Here is a 16,622-nt window from a genome sequence, read left to right as displayed (position 1 = left end):
CTCTCCTCTCCTCTCCTCCCCTCCCCTCCCCTCCCCGTCGGCTCTTGTAACTTCTCTTCCCTCTTCACCCTCCCTCCCGCCTTTTCCTTTTCCACTCCTCTTTTACCCTCTTTCACTAAGCGCGGTCCCCAAGCACCACTACAGCTTATGACCCATCGCTCCCCCAAACCTGTTACCTCATCGCTCAAGATCACAATCTCGCAAGTCACTGTTGCGAACTCAAAATGTTGCTGGGACGGTCGCAGGCCCCCCGAGCCGGGCCTTCTCCGTCACACCCTGCCCCCGGGGGCGCCTGTTCAGACCCAATCAGGCGACGCCCCCTCCTGCTCCCCCGGGGACGTAGCCTCCTTTCTGTCTCCCCGGCCTGTCTTCCTAGGAACACACGAAATCACTTGTTTCTAGCCCTGGTTTCTGCCCCATTCGGAGTACAGAAGTTTCTGTTCCGTTTCGCTTTTAACATAAATAAATGGCATGCTGCCCTGGGTGAGCCAGTGAGTTAAGCCTCCAACAGTAGTGAGAAACCCCAAGATTGACACTCCAAGAATTTAGGAGTTATGGACTCAGGCACGTGTTTTGCCTCTTCTGGTCGAAAGGATTTAAGGATACAGAAAATCACTGCTGTGATTCCTCGCCAGGGATTTGCTTAGCAAATTCCTCAGTGTGAATTTGAGCACCTCAGAACACAGGGTTCTAAATATGATAGGAGCTGGCACATTTGCTGAGAATGATCACGTAATCCACCGAATTTCAGCTTTATTTAGAACTGGGTTTGGTAATGCATAGTACATGTGGATGTTACTCTACAAACCTGTTTTGTAAAAATCTTGTACTGCCCACAAATTAATTGGAAGTTTACATTTGTACAGGAGTCCTTAACTTTCCAAAAGCAACCACAATAGTTTTTCCTTTTTTTTTTTTTGCTAGTTCTTAAAATATTTAAAATATGATTGGATCTCTATGATTTTAAACACAACTCCGTCCATCATTTACAAGCAAGGAACCACTCTCAACTGTTGATTTCTTTCCTCCTCTATAGGAATGAGAGTAGTAATCTCTCTTGCCATTTAGCAATGACAGTAAGCAAGCACATCCCTGTTCACATACACATGGCGTCATCAGTCTTGACATACATACCAGACTTTGGTGGGAGTCCATCCTGTTCTTCAATGTGTCCGTGAGGGACATGTTGGTCACTGATTACAATGCATACCTGGTATTTTTGTAGTGATCTGTGGGCGGAAGAGCTAGCTGTGAAGTTTGTGCTCCCTGCAATTACTCATAGTTAATATACTGGGGTAAGGGAAATTTTAACCGGTTGGGGAAATGGTGTTATTTAACTAAATTGTGGTAACTGAAATTTCTGTTTATCGGAGGCTGCAAAGAAAGTACTGTCTGTACCAAAAAAGCATTCATTATAATGAGGGTGGGAGTCAGATTGCATCATTCTTTGCTAACAGAACTCTTGAGTCTTGTCCAGACGCTCACGCTGCTCTGTGAAGTCATGTGGTTCAGGTAAAGCTCGCCCAAGCGTCAGGACCAGGGGGAGAATGTTGTTTTGTCTCAGTCAGTCGCTCAGATTCTATTCTCCTTGCCAATAAGTGGCTCAGAAGATGGCATATGACCAAAGTCTGGTCAATGAGACATGCAGGGAAATCCTTGGGAGGACAGAGATTCTGGTAAAAGGTTTGAAGCTCTTTGAAAAAGACCCTAGAGAGGAAAAACAACAAACAAAAACAAAAAAAGGCCCAAGGAAGAGAGAGACCTTCTTCTTCTTTGACCTTTTGTGTGAAAGATGTAATGTTTATAGGAGTTTCTGCTATCTTGCTCTCTTGAGGACAGCTAGTTGACAAGTTGTAGATGGTAGAGTGGACAGAAAAAAAAAATCCTAGATGTGATTGTGAAGACACTGAATTAACCAACAATAGAGACAACCCCACCCCCGCCCCATCTAGGGACATCTCACTATGCAAGAGAATAGATTCCCTTGTTTAAATCTTTTGAGTTAGGTTTTTTCATATTTGTAGCTGAAAGAATCCTAACAAGTGTAGGAAATGTGTGCTTACGCATGACATTATACGGGTAAGCTTGAATCAGTCCTAATCTTTTTTTAAAGAATGTACTTTATCAGTCACAAATTACCTGTGATGTGCCTGACAACTGATCACAACACACAAGTGTTTCACGGTCCTCCTGTTTGGAACTGGGCGGTGTCCTAGCTACGAAGGAAAGGCAACAGGTGGGAGTAGCTCGAGAAGAATATCGAATTCAATATATTTCCCCAAACTGGAAGCCAAGGTAACATTCTGTTGGACACAGAGACTGATATAAAAAAGCATCATCTAAAACTCAGAGTGGATCCAGGTTTTGTGGGGCTTGACAATTTTGGGGTCACTTTATTTATTTTTATTTTTGGGGGGGTCACTTTTTAAGGAAAGAAAAAATTTCAAAATTACAAATGCAAAACCATCAAGAACTGCTTAGGGTCTGAGGTGTTACACAACTTGCAAGCTAACAAGTTAGCTCACCACAGTTTCACAGGTGCTGGCAGAGGACAGGAGGCTCCTGGGTTAAAGACATGGACCCTGGAGAGGCAAGCAAGTCTAATCTTGCTCCTGCTAAGGCACCCCAGGTTTTACTGAGATGTAACTGACATATAACATTGTTTTAATCCAAAGTGTAAAACAGAATGATTGGGTACTTGCATATATTGTGAAATGATCGATGCAACAAGTTTAGTTAATATCCATCAATTCACAGACTTAAAATTTGTGTGTGTGTGTGGTTTTTTTTTTTTTTTTAATTTTCAGCAGCTTTCAAATATACAACACAGTGTTTTTAACTACAGTTTCCATGCTGCTGGCCACTGAGCTAGCCGGACGTCTCAAGAATTTCCTTCTTTTTAAAAGCTGAATTATATTCCATTGTGTGTATGTGCATTTATCACATTTCCCTATCCATTCATCTGTTGATGGACACTTCGCTTGTTTCTATGTCTTGGCTATTATAAACCATGCTGCAATGAACACAGGGTGCAGATGTCTTTTTGAGATAGTGATTTTTCTGGGACGCCTGGGTGGTTCAGTGGCTGAACGTCTACCTTCCACTCGGGGCGTGATCCCGGGATCGGGGATCAAGTCCCACATCGGGCTTCCTGCACAGAGCCTGCTTCTCCCTCTGCCTGTGTCTCTGCCTCTCTCTGGTCTCTCATGAATAAATAAATAAATCTTAAAAAAAGAGAGAGAGAGAGAGACAGTGACTTTCTTTTTTTGGAGAAATACCTAGAAGTGGAACTGGACCACCCAAAAATGGAACTGGACCAGATGGTAGTTCCATTTTCAATTTTTTGAAGAACCTCCATACTGTTTTCCAAAGTGGCCACATCCATTTACATTCCCACCAACAGCAGGTCATATTTTATTAGTTGACCTTATCACTTTATTGCTTCCAGCACAGTGAGCAATATGGGCATCATATTCACCTCAGTTCCCTGTGTCCCCAAGTCCCACAGCTGCTGTGGGACTGTGTCCAGGTGGATGCTACACAGGGTGGGGTTTGCATGATAGCTGGGAGCCCCAGTCTTTAACAGGGCTGCAAGCAAACCTGCCCAACCTTTGCCAGGAGGGAATCATTGTTTTTACTACACTGGTCAGCAGAAAAATCCTCCCTCTGTTTTGAAGAGTTGGGATCTCATTCTTCCAAGGTCATTTGCTCTACAAGTATCCCAGGAAAGATCGTCAGAAACATAAGTCATCAGTGCCCCTGTTGCAAGATGTGCAGAAGCACAAGAGACTCATGGAAAATTATCTCGCAACAAAAATTAGGTTAAAAGTAAATATTTTTTACGAATGATAAAATAAATGACAATTCACAAATTTAAAAGAGCTGATACCTGCTCTGAACAAAATTTTAAAGCTTGGTATTTTCATTAATGAATTGCCTGAATCATGTCTATAATCTTTCTTACTACATTTGTTGGCTGCATACATTTGATTATATGAAATAATTTTGTAATATCTTTTATAGAGAGAATGGAAATGTAGTCTTTACTCTAGCATGGTTGACTGGAATTTTTAACTTCTTGTTATTGGTAGTTGGGACACGTTAAAATACATGTGACTTCATATCCATACATATTCTCTGTTCACAGTTCTGCTATAGGCTTTTGTCCTACAAACACAGGGATTCTGATCAACACTGTTTTTATTCAAAAAGAAAGCAAAATGTATCATGTGTTTACAATTGTCTATACTTCACTATTAAAAAAAAAAGATTGATTGATTTTAGAGGGGGAGCTGGGAAAGGGGCAGAGGAAGAGGAGAGAGAGAATCCCAAGCTGACTCCCTGCTGAGTGCAGAGCCCCATCTTGACTCAGGGCTCGATCCCACACCCTGAGATCATGACCTGAACCGAAATCAGGAGTTGGTCACTTAACCGACTGAACCACCCAGGAGCCCCATCTACACTTCACTATTAAGTGCATCCCATACTGGAAAGAATTCCACTCTGCTTGGGCACTGATGAGGACTGAATTTTCTACTTAGAATTTTGTGCTTCTGATTATTGAAATAATACGCCTCAGGTGAACTTCTGGCTGCACCTGTCATTTCCCCACCAGTGTCCATGTATTTTTGGTGCCAGCTAGTAGAACAATGTTCTAATTGCAATATGACTTCCGAACATGAACCTTTGTGTCACAACCCATGTTAGTTGGCACAGTGGTCAAAAAGCTAATTCCTACCTGGAATTATGAGTAATTTGATTGTACATACAAGTGACTATGAACCACACAATATATCCCATTAAGCCTAAGCTAAAAATTATGCCCAGTTCAATGTCCCCATAGGTATGGCCACTCAAACACCACCTGACAAAGGTGGAAATGTGATGGAAGGAGAGACGGTGTGGGAAGAGGCAGCAGCCTTGACAAATTGCACTAAAGTTATTTTCCTCTAAACTTCACAGACACTTGGTTATGAGAACACAGTGCTTGGATCCCTCCCAAGCTTCTGTAAACAAAAGGTCCTTAAGCTTAAGCTTCATCATTTGTGATAAATCCACAGCTGCCTAAATCTCAACTCCATGCTTATATATTAACCAAAATCAATAACCTTTTCCTCCTTGTTACTCAAGATGAATAAATGTCTCAAATATGAATGTATAAAATATATTTACACTTGAAAAAGGACATCTGTTTCATATTTGGGGATTCTGTATAAGAACTTGTTGACAAGAAAGAGTTTGAAATCTAATGTGGGAATAATCGATAGAACCAAACCCTGGAAGAAATGGGAGACTGAGTGCTGCCCTTTGCCTCAGAGAAGGGGGTTGGTGGATGGTGATCACTGCTTTTGCAAGCAAGAGGGAAGAAAAGCATGCCTAGGATGCTCAGAGCCTCATAACCATCATTATGCTATTGTCTCTATGAAGTCCAAGGCCATATCAAGACCTTTGGAAGCCCTAAGCCCTGGAGAGTATGGTGTCCACCAGTGCCTTCTCTGTGTGTAATGCAAAAGACAAAGCAGATGAAATGAAATATAAACTTAAGAAGGGTGTTAGGGGTTGAAATGTGTGTTCTGAAATGTTACATTGAAATCCTAACCCCCGGTGCCTTAGAATGTGACCTCATTTGAAAATAGGGTCGTTATAAATGTAATTAGTTAAATTAAGATAAGGACACAATCCAAAATGGCTGGTGTCTTCATATGAAGAAGAGATGAGGTGCGCACACGTGAGGGGGTTGCCATGTGATGATAGAGGCAGAGAGCGAAGTGCTAAAGCTGTGAGCCAGGGAAAAGCCAAGACTGCTGGCAGGACACCAGAAGCTGAAAGAAGCAGGGAAGGAATCACCCCTGCAGACTTCAGAGCCAGCATGGCCCCACCTAATTTCTCACTTCTGACCTCCAAAACTGGGAGAGAATAAGTTTATATTGATCTAAACCACCCCATAAATATGGTCCCTGGCTTCAGGAGCCCTAGCAAGCTATAGTTGAGCCTTGAACACTGTGAGGGTTAGTGGTGCTGATGCCCGTCCCATGCAGTTGAAAATCCATGTGTAACTTTTGACTCCCCAAAATCTTGACTACTTCCATGCCCTGCGACTGATCTAGAAGCCTTACTGATAACATAAGCAGTAGATTAACACATATTTTGCATGCTCTATGTATTACCTACTGTTTTCTTATAAAATAAGATAGAGAAAAGACAATGTTATCCAGAAAATCATAAGGAAGAGAAGATAGATTTACTGAACTGTCTTTATTGAAAGAACCCCATGTTATGCAAGTAACATATGTGTGTATGCTCAGTTCAAATTATGTTGTCCAAGGGTCAACTGTTATACGAAGGGCCAAGGAATTCTGATTTTTTGGGTCATGATTAATTATTTCAGTGCCTTTTTTTTTCTTTTAGAAATATGAAATTCTTTTCTAAATCTCTGCCTCCTTGTCCATCTCTCTGGCTGCCTCTGGTTTCCTGATGCCCTGGGTACAAGCTTGGTCTGCCCTTTGTGATACTCAGAACTGAAATTCTTTTCTCTCTGCCCCTGGTATTGTTTCAATGATGGACTGTTGTTACCACGACACTAGTCCATGTTCTATTTTTAGGACTCAGTTCTGGGGTAAAGCCTGTTACTGCCGTGGAATCACAGGAAGCAATCTGGCTGGACCCCTATCTGCCCCTAGATGACAGCAGTACCCTCCACCCCAGGAAGTCTGCGCTGGTGGACACGGTAGGTCCAGGGAAGGAGACTGACTGTAGGACAGTAGAGGTAAGGGCACGGCCAATGCAACTTGTGAGGATCAGTGTCTGCCCCCACCCCCTACTCTATGGGCTACTGCCTCTTTACAGTTTTGACAAATGCTCATTTGACTTTTTTCTCGATGTTCTATCGAGTGTTATGCAAATACAGCTGGCAGACAAGCCCCCTAATGGCCTCTTCCAACTCATGGCTTTTCCATGTCGAGGTCCTGTGGTTCCTCTACAAAGAACTTTGAGAATTTGGGAAGATTATCCACATCTCTCATTGGCCAAAATGAGGTCATATACTTTGAAGCCAGGTGCTGGCAAAGGAAATGAGTCCATCATCAAGGGTTACCTCTGGTCAGTCTCCATGAATTACTGGGAGAGCGCTGGACAGGAGTGAAATCAGAGCTTGGCTAGCAAGGAAGAAGGTGGAAAGGGATGTTGGGTCGTCATCCAACAGTTCCTGCTGTAAGCGTCAGCCTCAAACCCAGCAGCATCCTGGCTGCTCTTCCGTGCTTAGAAGCCCACCTGTCTGTGATTTCACCCCAGCCAGCTGGTCTAGTGAGAAGCTCTGCCTGCATGACTGCCTTGTTTTCCCTTTGCTCCAGCCTCCACTCTGTCAGTCCTATGTTTCTGCCTGCACAGCCCTACTTGTAAGGTAGGGAAAGGCAAAGAATAGCCCGGGCTGGAAAATAAGGCCTAGACAAAGATAGAGAGATGCAAATGCTTCCCACATGTCCTGGGACCAGTGAGGGGTCAGGAATTTTGGAAGAAGAGACACACAATTGGAGCAGATTAATTAACTCATTTATTCAACATGCTTAAATCGATCACCTGCTGTGTGCTAGGCCCTGCGGGCATAATCCTGGACAAGAGGACACAGTCTCCATGATGGACATTCCCAGGGCCACTCTCTGACCTTCTCCACTCTGTTCCAAGCTCAGGAGGTGACCTGTTTTAGCTGCCAGGATAGGCCCCTCACCCTCAGGCTTCCAGTTGGCTTTGGCCCAATTGAGGCAATAGTAGGAGATGAGAAGTGGGGAGAGAGTGAGGGTGAGTTTTTTTCTTCAAGTTCCATCCCTGTTGGACTACTGCGGGTCAACTACATCTCTCTTAATGACATGCCATCTGCTCATTTTATTATGCCTTATCAGTGTGTTAATTTTCCCCACATGAAAATATTTCCAGTTGAATATTTTAGATACTGTCCTTCATTTGACCTGAGCACTTTTACCTGTGTGAAATGGCTCAACTGAAGTAATATGCTTATCTCCATTGTATTATTTAATGACATAATGTATTAGTGCAACTTATGCTGCTTAATAAAGTCCTTGGAATATGTGTGGGTGTGGGTGGTGTCAAAAAGATGGAGAATTTAAACATCCCAGTAGTAGCTTATATAACACAGTCTGCTTCTCTCTCTCTCACATACACACAAATGCACACACACGTACCTACATACAGACATGCATACACTCCTCAGCTGTTGTTTTGGGATTTTCCTTCCCTCTTTAATATTGTTCTTTTATTTTAAACACAGACAAAAGCACACACATGGGAGCAGAGTGGAAATGAAACAGCCAGTGTGTGCATGTTTTTTTTTTGTGTGTGTGTCTTGTAAGAGTAGATAGAGATGTTACATCTCAATCAAGATAGTCCTGTGTCCCTGGAAAATTTTAGCTAAGCAAGTATACATGCCCTTTCTCAAAAAAGGAAAATTAGAAAATTTAAAGATTACAATGATTTGCTTGGTTTCAGATTATAGAAATTGAACAGTGACAAGTTTTAGCAAAAATGAAAAATAAATTTTTATGCTATGGGCACAGCACATAGAAACCACAGAGAGAAATGCAAATGGGCCCAGGGACTGAAGGGGAGGCAGAAACCCCAGGGCCATCAGGACTTTCTCTCACCTTCCATCCATGTCTCTTGGGGTGTCAGTTCAATCGGTTATCTCTTGTGATCTTCCTCTGCTTCCCAGGTGCAAAAAGAGGAAAAGACTATTACCTGCAGCTCCTAGAAAGGAAAAGTACATACTCCCCACTCTTTTTCTATTTCCAAACTCATTGGAAAGGCCTCTGGTTGTCCTGGCTTGGGTTGGTGCTCCACTTTTAGACCAACAAAGAGTGGCAAAGAAAGCAGACATCACCTAAGAACAGGACAGCTTGATGTAATCAGGTTCATGGGCAGGGGAAGCCAATTCCAGAGAAGTACCAGCGGGTGGAGGAGGTGACGTGGGCTGTGAGCTGGGGAAACAAAATTATAGCTGTCTGCTTCCACAAGCAGGTAAAAAAGGGGAGAAGACTTATAATAACATCATTCAGAGGTAATAGTTGGGATATTGGGACACTGTTGTTTTCCCTGAGAAAACACATGGTCTATCCACACTTTAAGATAGAAGCAGTGGTAAGATCATGTGGGTGTTTTTAAGTTTTCCTAATATTTTTATGTATTTTGTAAGTTCTCATATGAATCCACTTTTATCATTTGAAAAAACCTTATACTTTAGAAGCAATAAGAGAAGTATTTCTGGACACATCAAGTTTTTGAAGTTTTCTGTTTTCTGAACACTTGTAATCTGTACATTGAGCATTTTTGATTCATGGGGTGCCATCATGACATAATTTTATCTTATCTATCACTGCTCTTTTATATTTGTTCAGTGGGACAAGCTTTTCTCCATATCTGGATAAAAACTCAGGCAGCTCGATGGCTTTCAGGTCCCTCTCAAGTAATACAAATTGTCTCAACACAGAAATGAGGATTTCCAGTCCCCGACAATTTTCTAAACTCAAACTTGATTTGATTGAGGTGTCTCTCCTCTACCAGGTGGGAGGCCTGTAGCTGAAGAATATCCAATGTTCTATTCCATTTTTCCCCAAACCCCATCTGTGTGCTAACCATGATTTCTGACACCTGCAGGATTGGGCATTACCTGGGGAGGATGGGAAGGCAAGAGAAAGAATGTTCTGTATTACGCTAATGCTGTCATGAGCTGGCCTCTTGCTTTCTGGTGGTGGCAGGTTCTGTCTCATGAGTCTTTGTGTGGGTGCCTCAGAGGCCTTCCTCCAGCCACCCACCCGAGCGGGCACCTCCCATTTGCAGTTAGGGAGTTGGGGGTGATTTTTTTTTTCCTGGTTCACTGTTTGCATTTCGCCCAGAGCTCTACTTGCCACTCCTTGCACCTCCAGGTGGCTGTCTTGGATAAGAACTGACCTGCAATGGCTTTCTTATGTCGGAAGCATTCATGCCCATTTGCTATAGCATCTTGGGGTGCAAGCTTCCCACACAGCTGCCATCCCACTCCTGGGGCCATTGGCAGAGCATAACATCTCTCATTCTTTAGATTTCTCAAGTGGGAATCAGAGACCCATTTCTGGGGCTGCCATGGCATGGAACTCCAGCCAGGCTCTCCACATGTCCCCCCTATACCACTCTCAGCAGTCTGAGTTGAGATCAAGTGTCCCCCATCTCCCTCCCCCAGGGGCTGGGACTTAAAGCCCATCAATAGTCTCTCTAAAAATCCTCTGGATAAATCTCCCTGGTCTCCTCACATCCTGATCTTTGATGTAGGTCAGGATTCCAGTTCCTCACCACTTACCTTAAGAGTTAACATCCTTATTTGGAAGCTCAGTTTGGCCTATGATCTTCCTATGATGTCAGAGTCTCAGCAAAAAGTTACATTTTTGTGTTCTTTCATATGTTAAAAAATGCCCCCTCACATTAATTTTAAGTGAATGAATAAAAGAATTCATAAATAAATAAATAAATAAATAAATAAATCATCCTTGAAAGCTGTTTTTTGTTTGGAAAAGTTAAAATTGCAACTGTGCTCTGTTCTCTCTGCATCCATTCTTAAACATCTCACATCTGAGAGGTTATGTGGTGCTGGGCTTTAGAGTCCACACTAGAAATGGTAATACCTTTCTAGTGAGTTGGTTGAAAAAGAGGGCTTCCAAATTGCTTGTTTCTGCACTCAATTATTCAGAATTAGGAGACACAGAAGAACCTAGAAAAAAGAGCCATGAATAACGTATTGCTTTGTGTCTATCTCAACCCTGAAGTAAGCAAGAAATTACATAAAGGATTTTATTTTTTTTTCCTTTCACATCTTTATTTTATTTTATTTACATTTTTAAAATTGAAATTCAATTTGCCAACATATAGTATAACACCCAGTGCTCATCCCATCAAGTGCCTTCCTCAGTGCCTGTCACCCAGTTACCCCATCCCTCCACCTTCTTCCCCTTCCACAACCCTTTGTTTCCCAGAGTTAGGAGTCTCTCATGGTTTATCTCCCTCTCTAATTTTTCCCAAGTAAAGGATTTTAAAACTGGAAGATTTGCACCTCAGTCAAGATTACAAGGTTTTTAACTTTTTAATTTATTTTTATTAAAAATTTTTTTTAAAGATTTTATTTATTTATTTTAGAGAGAGAGGACAAGCAAGGGGAGGGGCAGAGGAAGAGGGAGAGGGACAAGCCAACTCCCCACTGAGTAGGGAGCCCAATGGGGCTCGATCCCAGAACTCCAGATTCATGACCTGAGCTGAAGGCAGATGCTCAACTGATTGAGCCACCCAGGTGCTCAATTACAGGGATTTTTTTGAAGATTTTTTACTTTTAAAAATCTCTACACCTAACATGGGGCTCGAACTCATAACCCTGAGATTAAGAGTTGCACACTCTACCGGCTGAGCCAGCCAGCCACCTGGAGATTACAGTTTTACTGTATGTTTCAAATATTCTTCTGAATTTCCTCAGTGTTGGTCATACTGTTAAAAAAATCAGATTAAAAAAAAAAAAAAAAAGAGGGATCCCTGGGTGGCGCAGCGGTTTGGCGCCTGCCTTTGGCCCGGGGCGCGATCCTGGAGACCCGGGATCGAATCCCACATCGGGCTCCCGGTGCATGGAGCCTGCTTCTCCCTCTGCCTATGTCTCTGCATCTCTCTCTCTCTCTCTCTGTAACTATCATAAATAAAAAAAAATAATAAAAAAAATCAGATTTTTTTTATTTTTCCTCAAAAGGAGGCATTCAAATTTGAAGATTAAACTCAATGATTCTGTACTTTAATAACCATGTTCGATGGTATTAACGGCATGATGGGGCCCTCCCCAGGCGATGCTGTCTCTCAAGGACGGCTTCACACATCCGTGATCCTGAGGCCAAGGGAGGCTGTCCCACGCAAGGTGTTTGCGAGGAGGTGGGGGGCCAGGCCTCTCTGTTATGCGGACAATACACATTTCTTTTACTGCTGCTTTAATTGCATTTCCAAAGTCTGAAGTTACTACTGCCCCTCACTGGGACTAATCATTTTATTTGGAAGAATGTCTTTCTAATGGTGGAGCTGTGGCTTTCTGCCACACAAAAAAGTGCCATTTTTTTTTTTTTTAAAAACCCTCACCTTCCTCTCTTTTTCCCCTTCTTCCTCTTTTTTCCTCTCCTTCTCCCCCCCCCCCTTTCTATTTTGTTTCTACATGAACCACCCATTCCAACTTTAGTTCAGCTGAAGATGTGCATCCTAGAATTTGCCTGGTGACTGAGCCTCTGTTTTCTCCCCAAAGGCAGAGAGGAGGCTAAAAACCCTGGTGGCCAGAAACTAAGGTCTGGCTCCTCTTCCAAAGGTCCTTCCTCCCGGTGCAGTCCCACCCACACGTCCATCTGTGCTCCCTCACTGCAGAAAGCCACCAGCCTCTTTGAGGAAGTAGGCGAACCTTGGTCTTTTTCTCCTGATGACTTCAATTTCTTAGGTCTGACTACATATTTAAGCACCAGGGTGAGAGAAAATGGGTTTCTCTAGCAGTAATAATGGCCTATAAAGACTCTTAGTCCTGGGAGTCAGGGCTCAGGGGACTGTACTGTCTTCCTTAGCCCGCATCGCAACAGGTGCCACTGCTGCTGTGACTCCCTCGAATCTGCACCCAGGCACACTCAAGGCAGCTTGACTTTTCAGCAGCACTTTCCCTTTCAGGGCTGCCACACCTGTGAATGTGACCTGGATCTTCCCAGCCCATGTTGCTTTATCATCTAATTTAACGTAGTAGTTTAGGCAACGAACAAATGTTAACGAGTGGGTCGACCTGGCACTCCTGTGTTAGCTGATTCCTGCCTTGAGAAAACTCACTATGCAGTAGAAAAACATGTGTCTCCTCTGTATCTGCTTACTACTCTACATATTCAGTGTAGCAAACACCTCTGGAGCCTCTTCAAATCCTCCCGACCTCACATGGTGTCCCAACTACCCTGAAGCCACCTGCACGGTACAGGCTCTGAAAAGCTTTGGGAAGGGGCCACCTGACAGTGTCTTGCATCTCAATGGGTTCCTGTCAACAGTCTCTCACTTCCTACCACAAGGCTTCTTTGGATGCCAGCTTGGGTCCCTCCACAAACACCTGGGACATTCAGGAGTTAACCCCAATGGAGTCCCCGTGGCCAATGGGTGACAAGAGTTTTTTCCTTTCACTGCTTGGCCAATATAGTAATCTGGAAGGAGTACTACATCTTGGAAGATAGTGCACCGATTAGCACTACCACCAAGGACAGAAGATGTAGGGATTTGAGCTTCATCATATCCATTCAATCCTGTTTGGTTCCTGTACAATCCAGTGGTATCACGGCAGATGCCAGTGGGTTACCGCAAATTAAACAAATGGCAGCCAAAAGCAGTGGCTCTAACACATGAACAATACCTTTATTGGAGCAGCTTAGCTCCTCTTCTGGCACTTGGCATGCAGCTCTTGATCTGGCAAATGAATTTTTCTCAAAGAAGCATCAAAAGCAGTTTACTTTCATCAGAAAGTATACCAGTAGTTTCCTGAGCTCTTCTATTCTTCGTCATAATATAATCTATAGGAACATTGATTATCTTGACACTTCACAAACCACCATGTTGGGTTGCTTTATTGGTAATATCCTGCTAACTGGATCTGGTGAGCATACACCTGAAGAACTCTACAAGTCTTTGTAAAATTTAAATGTGACTTAGGGTTAGAGATACATGCCATAAAGATGTGAGCATCTGCCACTTTGGGAAAGATTTTAGGGATCTAATGGTTTGGGGGAAGAAGGGAAGTCCCCTTTAAGGAAAAAGAGAAGTGGTTGCCCCTTGCATCTCCTATGAGAAAAAACAAAAACCACCAAAAAGACAAGGCCTTTGGTGAGACTTTTTGGATTTTGGAGACATAGCACATACCATACTTGGGAGTGCTGCTCTGATTCGTTTATTGTACAGCTCAGAAGGCTACCAGTTTTAAGTAGGATAGCTCTGTAGAAGGTCCAGGCTAGCTTTCCATCAGGCCATTTTACCCAGCAGAGCTGATGCTAGTAGAGGTATCTATGGCAGATAAGGACACTGGATGGTCAGTTCTTCTACTTCTGAAGTGATGCCATTCTGCAGCAGAGAACCACTTGCCATTTGAAAAACAAATGTGCTATTGGGTCCTAGTGGAGACTGACCTGCTTGCTAACCAGAGATACCAAGTGCCTTAGACCAGAGCTGACCATCATGAACTGGTATTATCAGCTCTACCATGTTATAAGCTTAGAAGGTAATGCTACAACTAGGGAGGTGTATGACCTATCCACTTAGAGATGAGATCCAGAGCTCGATCTGTAAACAGCCCTGTGTCAAAACCTCCTGTTAGCAGAAAACGTGGCTGCTTAAAACCTACTGTCAGGGTAACAGATTTCTGCTGCTGAAAAGTTGTTACGTCTGCCTTATGCAAACTTTTTCCCTGTAGGGTGGCAATTGCCTTGGGATTTCATAGGGCTTACAGAAGAGATTTCATAAACCGCTTTGTGTCTTCTTACTAATAAATATTTGTTTATTCAATATTTATATTTGTTTATATGTCTGTTTTGAAACGTGTTCATTATATTCTAGCAGCAATGTTGTTGGTAACTTTCACCCACCTCAACCATTTTGGGTGGCTCCCAGCACTTGCTAACAAGCAACCGAAGGTCCTGAGTGACCACATTAGCTTAGGAAGTTTGCCACATAAGTAACTGGGCAAGGATTAGCATCCTGTGTTTGATATGACCACATAGAGAGACGATGGGGCTGTCTGAGAAACTTGATGAATCCAAAGTGTCCAGGAAAACTGGGGTTCATTCAAATTTGTCAAGATCTATGCAAATAACATATTTATTATTATAAAATAAGAGTAATTAAAACAGGATAGTACTGGTATGGGGATAGACAGACAAGGACAGAAAAAAAGATTCTGGAAACACGCATATGGACATTCAATTTATGACACAGGGGCACCATAGGACAGTGTGTTTTCAAGCACCAGACCTAGAACGGTTGGGCACCCACATGGCTACAAAATGAAATTAGGCCCTACTTCACACATCTCTCAAGGCAAATTCCAGGTAGATCAGGAACTCAAATGGGAAGACGAAACTGTATGTGACTTAACAAGTTCACTTGGGAGAAAAATCTTCATGATCTCAGAGAGGAAAGACTTCTTGTGCAGAACACAAAGAGCTCTATGTAGACAGAAAAAGATCAATACTTTGACAACATTTCAAATGAATGATTTCTGCACTTTCAGGATATCTAAAGAACTATTGTAAATGAGTAAGAAAAAGAGTTTCCAACAGGAAAATGGACAAAAGACTTAAATATCTTTCGAAGACGTATTGCAAATGTCAATGATCTTACGAAAAGATGGTCTACTCCCTTAACCAGTGAAATGCAAATTAAGCCACACACCAATCAGATGCACAAAAGTGAACTTGTACTGCAGTGCCCCTTCTGTCATAAGTTCAAACATCCATGTCTCTTTTTTCAAGACACTCTATTCTGTTCCAGAGACCCCCCGTTTTACCTGCCCAGAGAATAAGTCTGTTTTCTGTCAGATAGGAGTAAGAAGTTTCCATTGCATAGAATTACGAAGGCAGTTGGGAGTTTTGTTTTGTTTTGTTTTTTTGTTTTTTGTTTTTTTGTTTTTTGGTTAAGCATACAACCAATTGTCCTCACCTATGCTTCAATTCCTGAGTCCTTAGGAAGATTCTTTTGTGTATATCATGTTGCTTCTCAGCTTTCTCTGCTGCTGGCATAAGATTCAATTTCCTTGGATTTACTGAGTAATTTATCACTCTTCCATCTGCTTCTAGAGACCAAATTTTATTGTCTCTTATTTACCCTTGAGGGATTGATTATTACTAAAAAAAACAACAAAGAAAAACCTAACCCTTTCTCATTATCTTAGTGGGATTTCAATATATGTATAAAATGTATAGTCTATACTACATACCACATATGTAATATTTATATATATATATATATATATATTCCCTAACTCTGAATAAATGTTTAGACAAATGTTTTTTTTTTAATTTTTATTTATTTATGATAGTCACACACACACAGAGAGAGAGAGAGAGAGAGAGAGAGAGAGAGAGGCAGAGACACAGGCAGAGGGAGAAGCAGGCTCCATGCACCGGGAGCCCGACGTGGGATTCGATCCTGGGTCTCCAGGATCACGCCCTGGGCCAAAGGCAGGCGCCAAACCGCTGCGCCACCCAGGGATCCCTAGACAAATGTTTTTAAAATAAGTTAGGAAAGAATCAAAATCTGGTACCTCTGACTCAGTTTCTTATGGTCAACAGAATGGAGAACTGCATGAGAACAAATGATTATATCCATTTTCAATAGAATTTTCTGTCATTACTGTTTTCTTAGTTTCTCATTTAGTCCCCACATAAAAGAAAGCCTTAACGAGGGCCTCGAGCTGTGTGCCAGAAGAACTGCACCAGAATCACACAGATCTTTCAATTATGGTGTTTGGGGTGGATTCTGGTCAACCTCAGGAGGACTCTCCCCCTAGGGTGTTCAGAGGAAGTAAAATTTCTCTCTCTCTCTCTCTCTTTTTTTTT

Source organism: Nyctereutes procyonoides, unplaced genomic scaffold (assembly GCF_905146905.1).
Source record: "Nyctereutes procyonoides isolate TBG_1078 unplaced genomic scaffold, NYPRO_anot_genome, whole genome shotgun sequence".
Taxonomy (NCBI): Eukaryota; Metazoa; Chordata; class Mammalia; order Carnivora; family Canidae; genus Nyctereutes; species Nyctereutes procyonoides.
Note: the sequence above shows the minus strand (reverse complement) of the source record.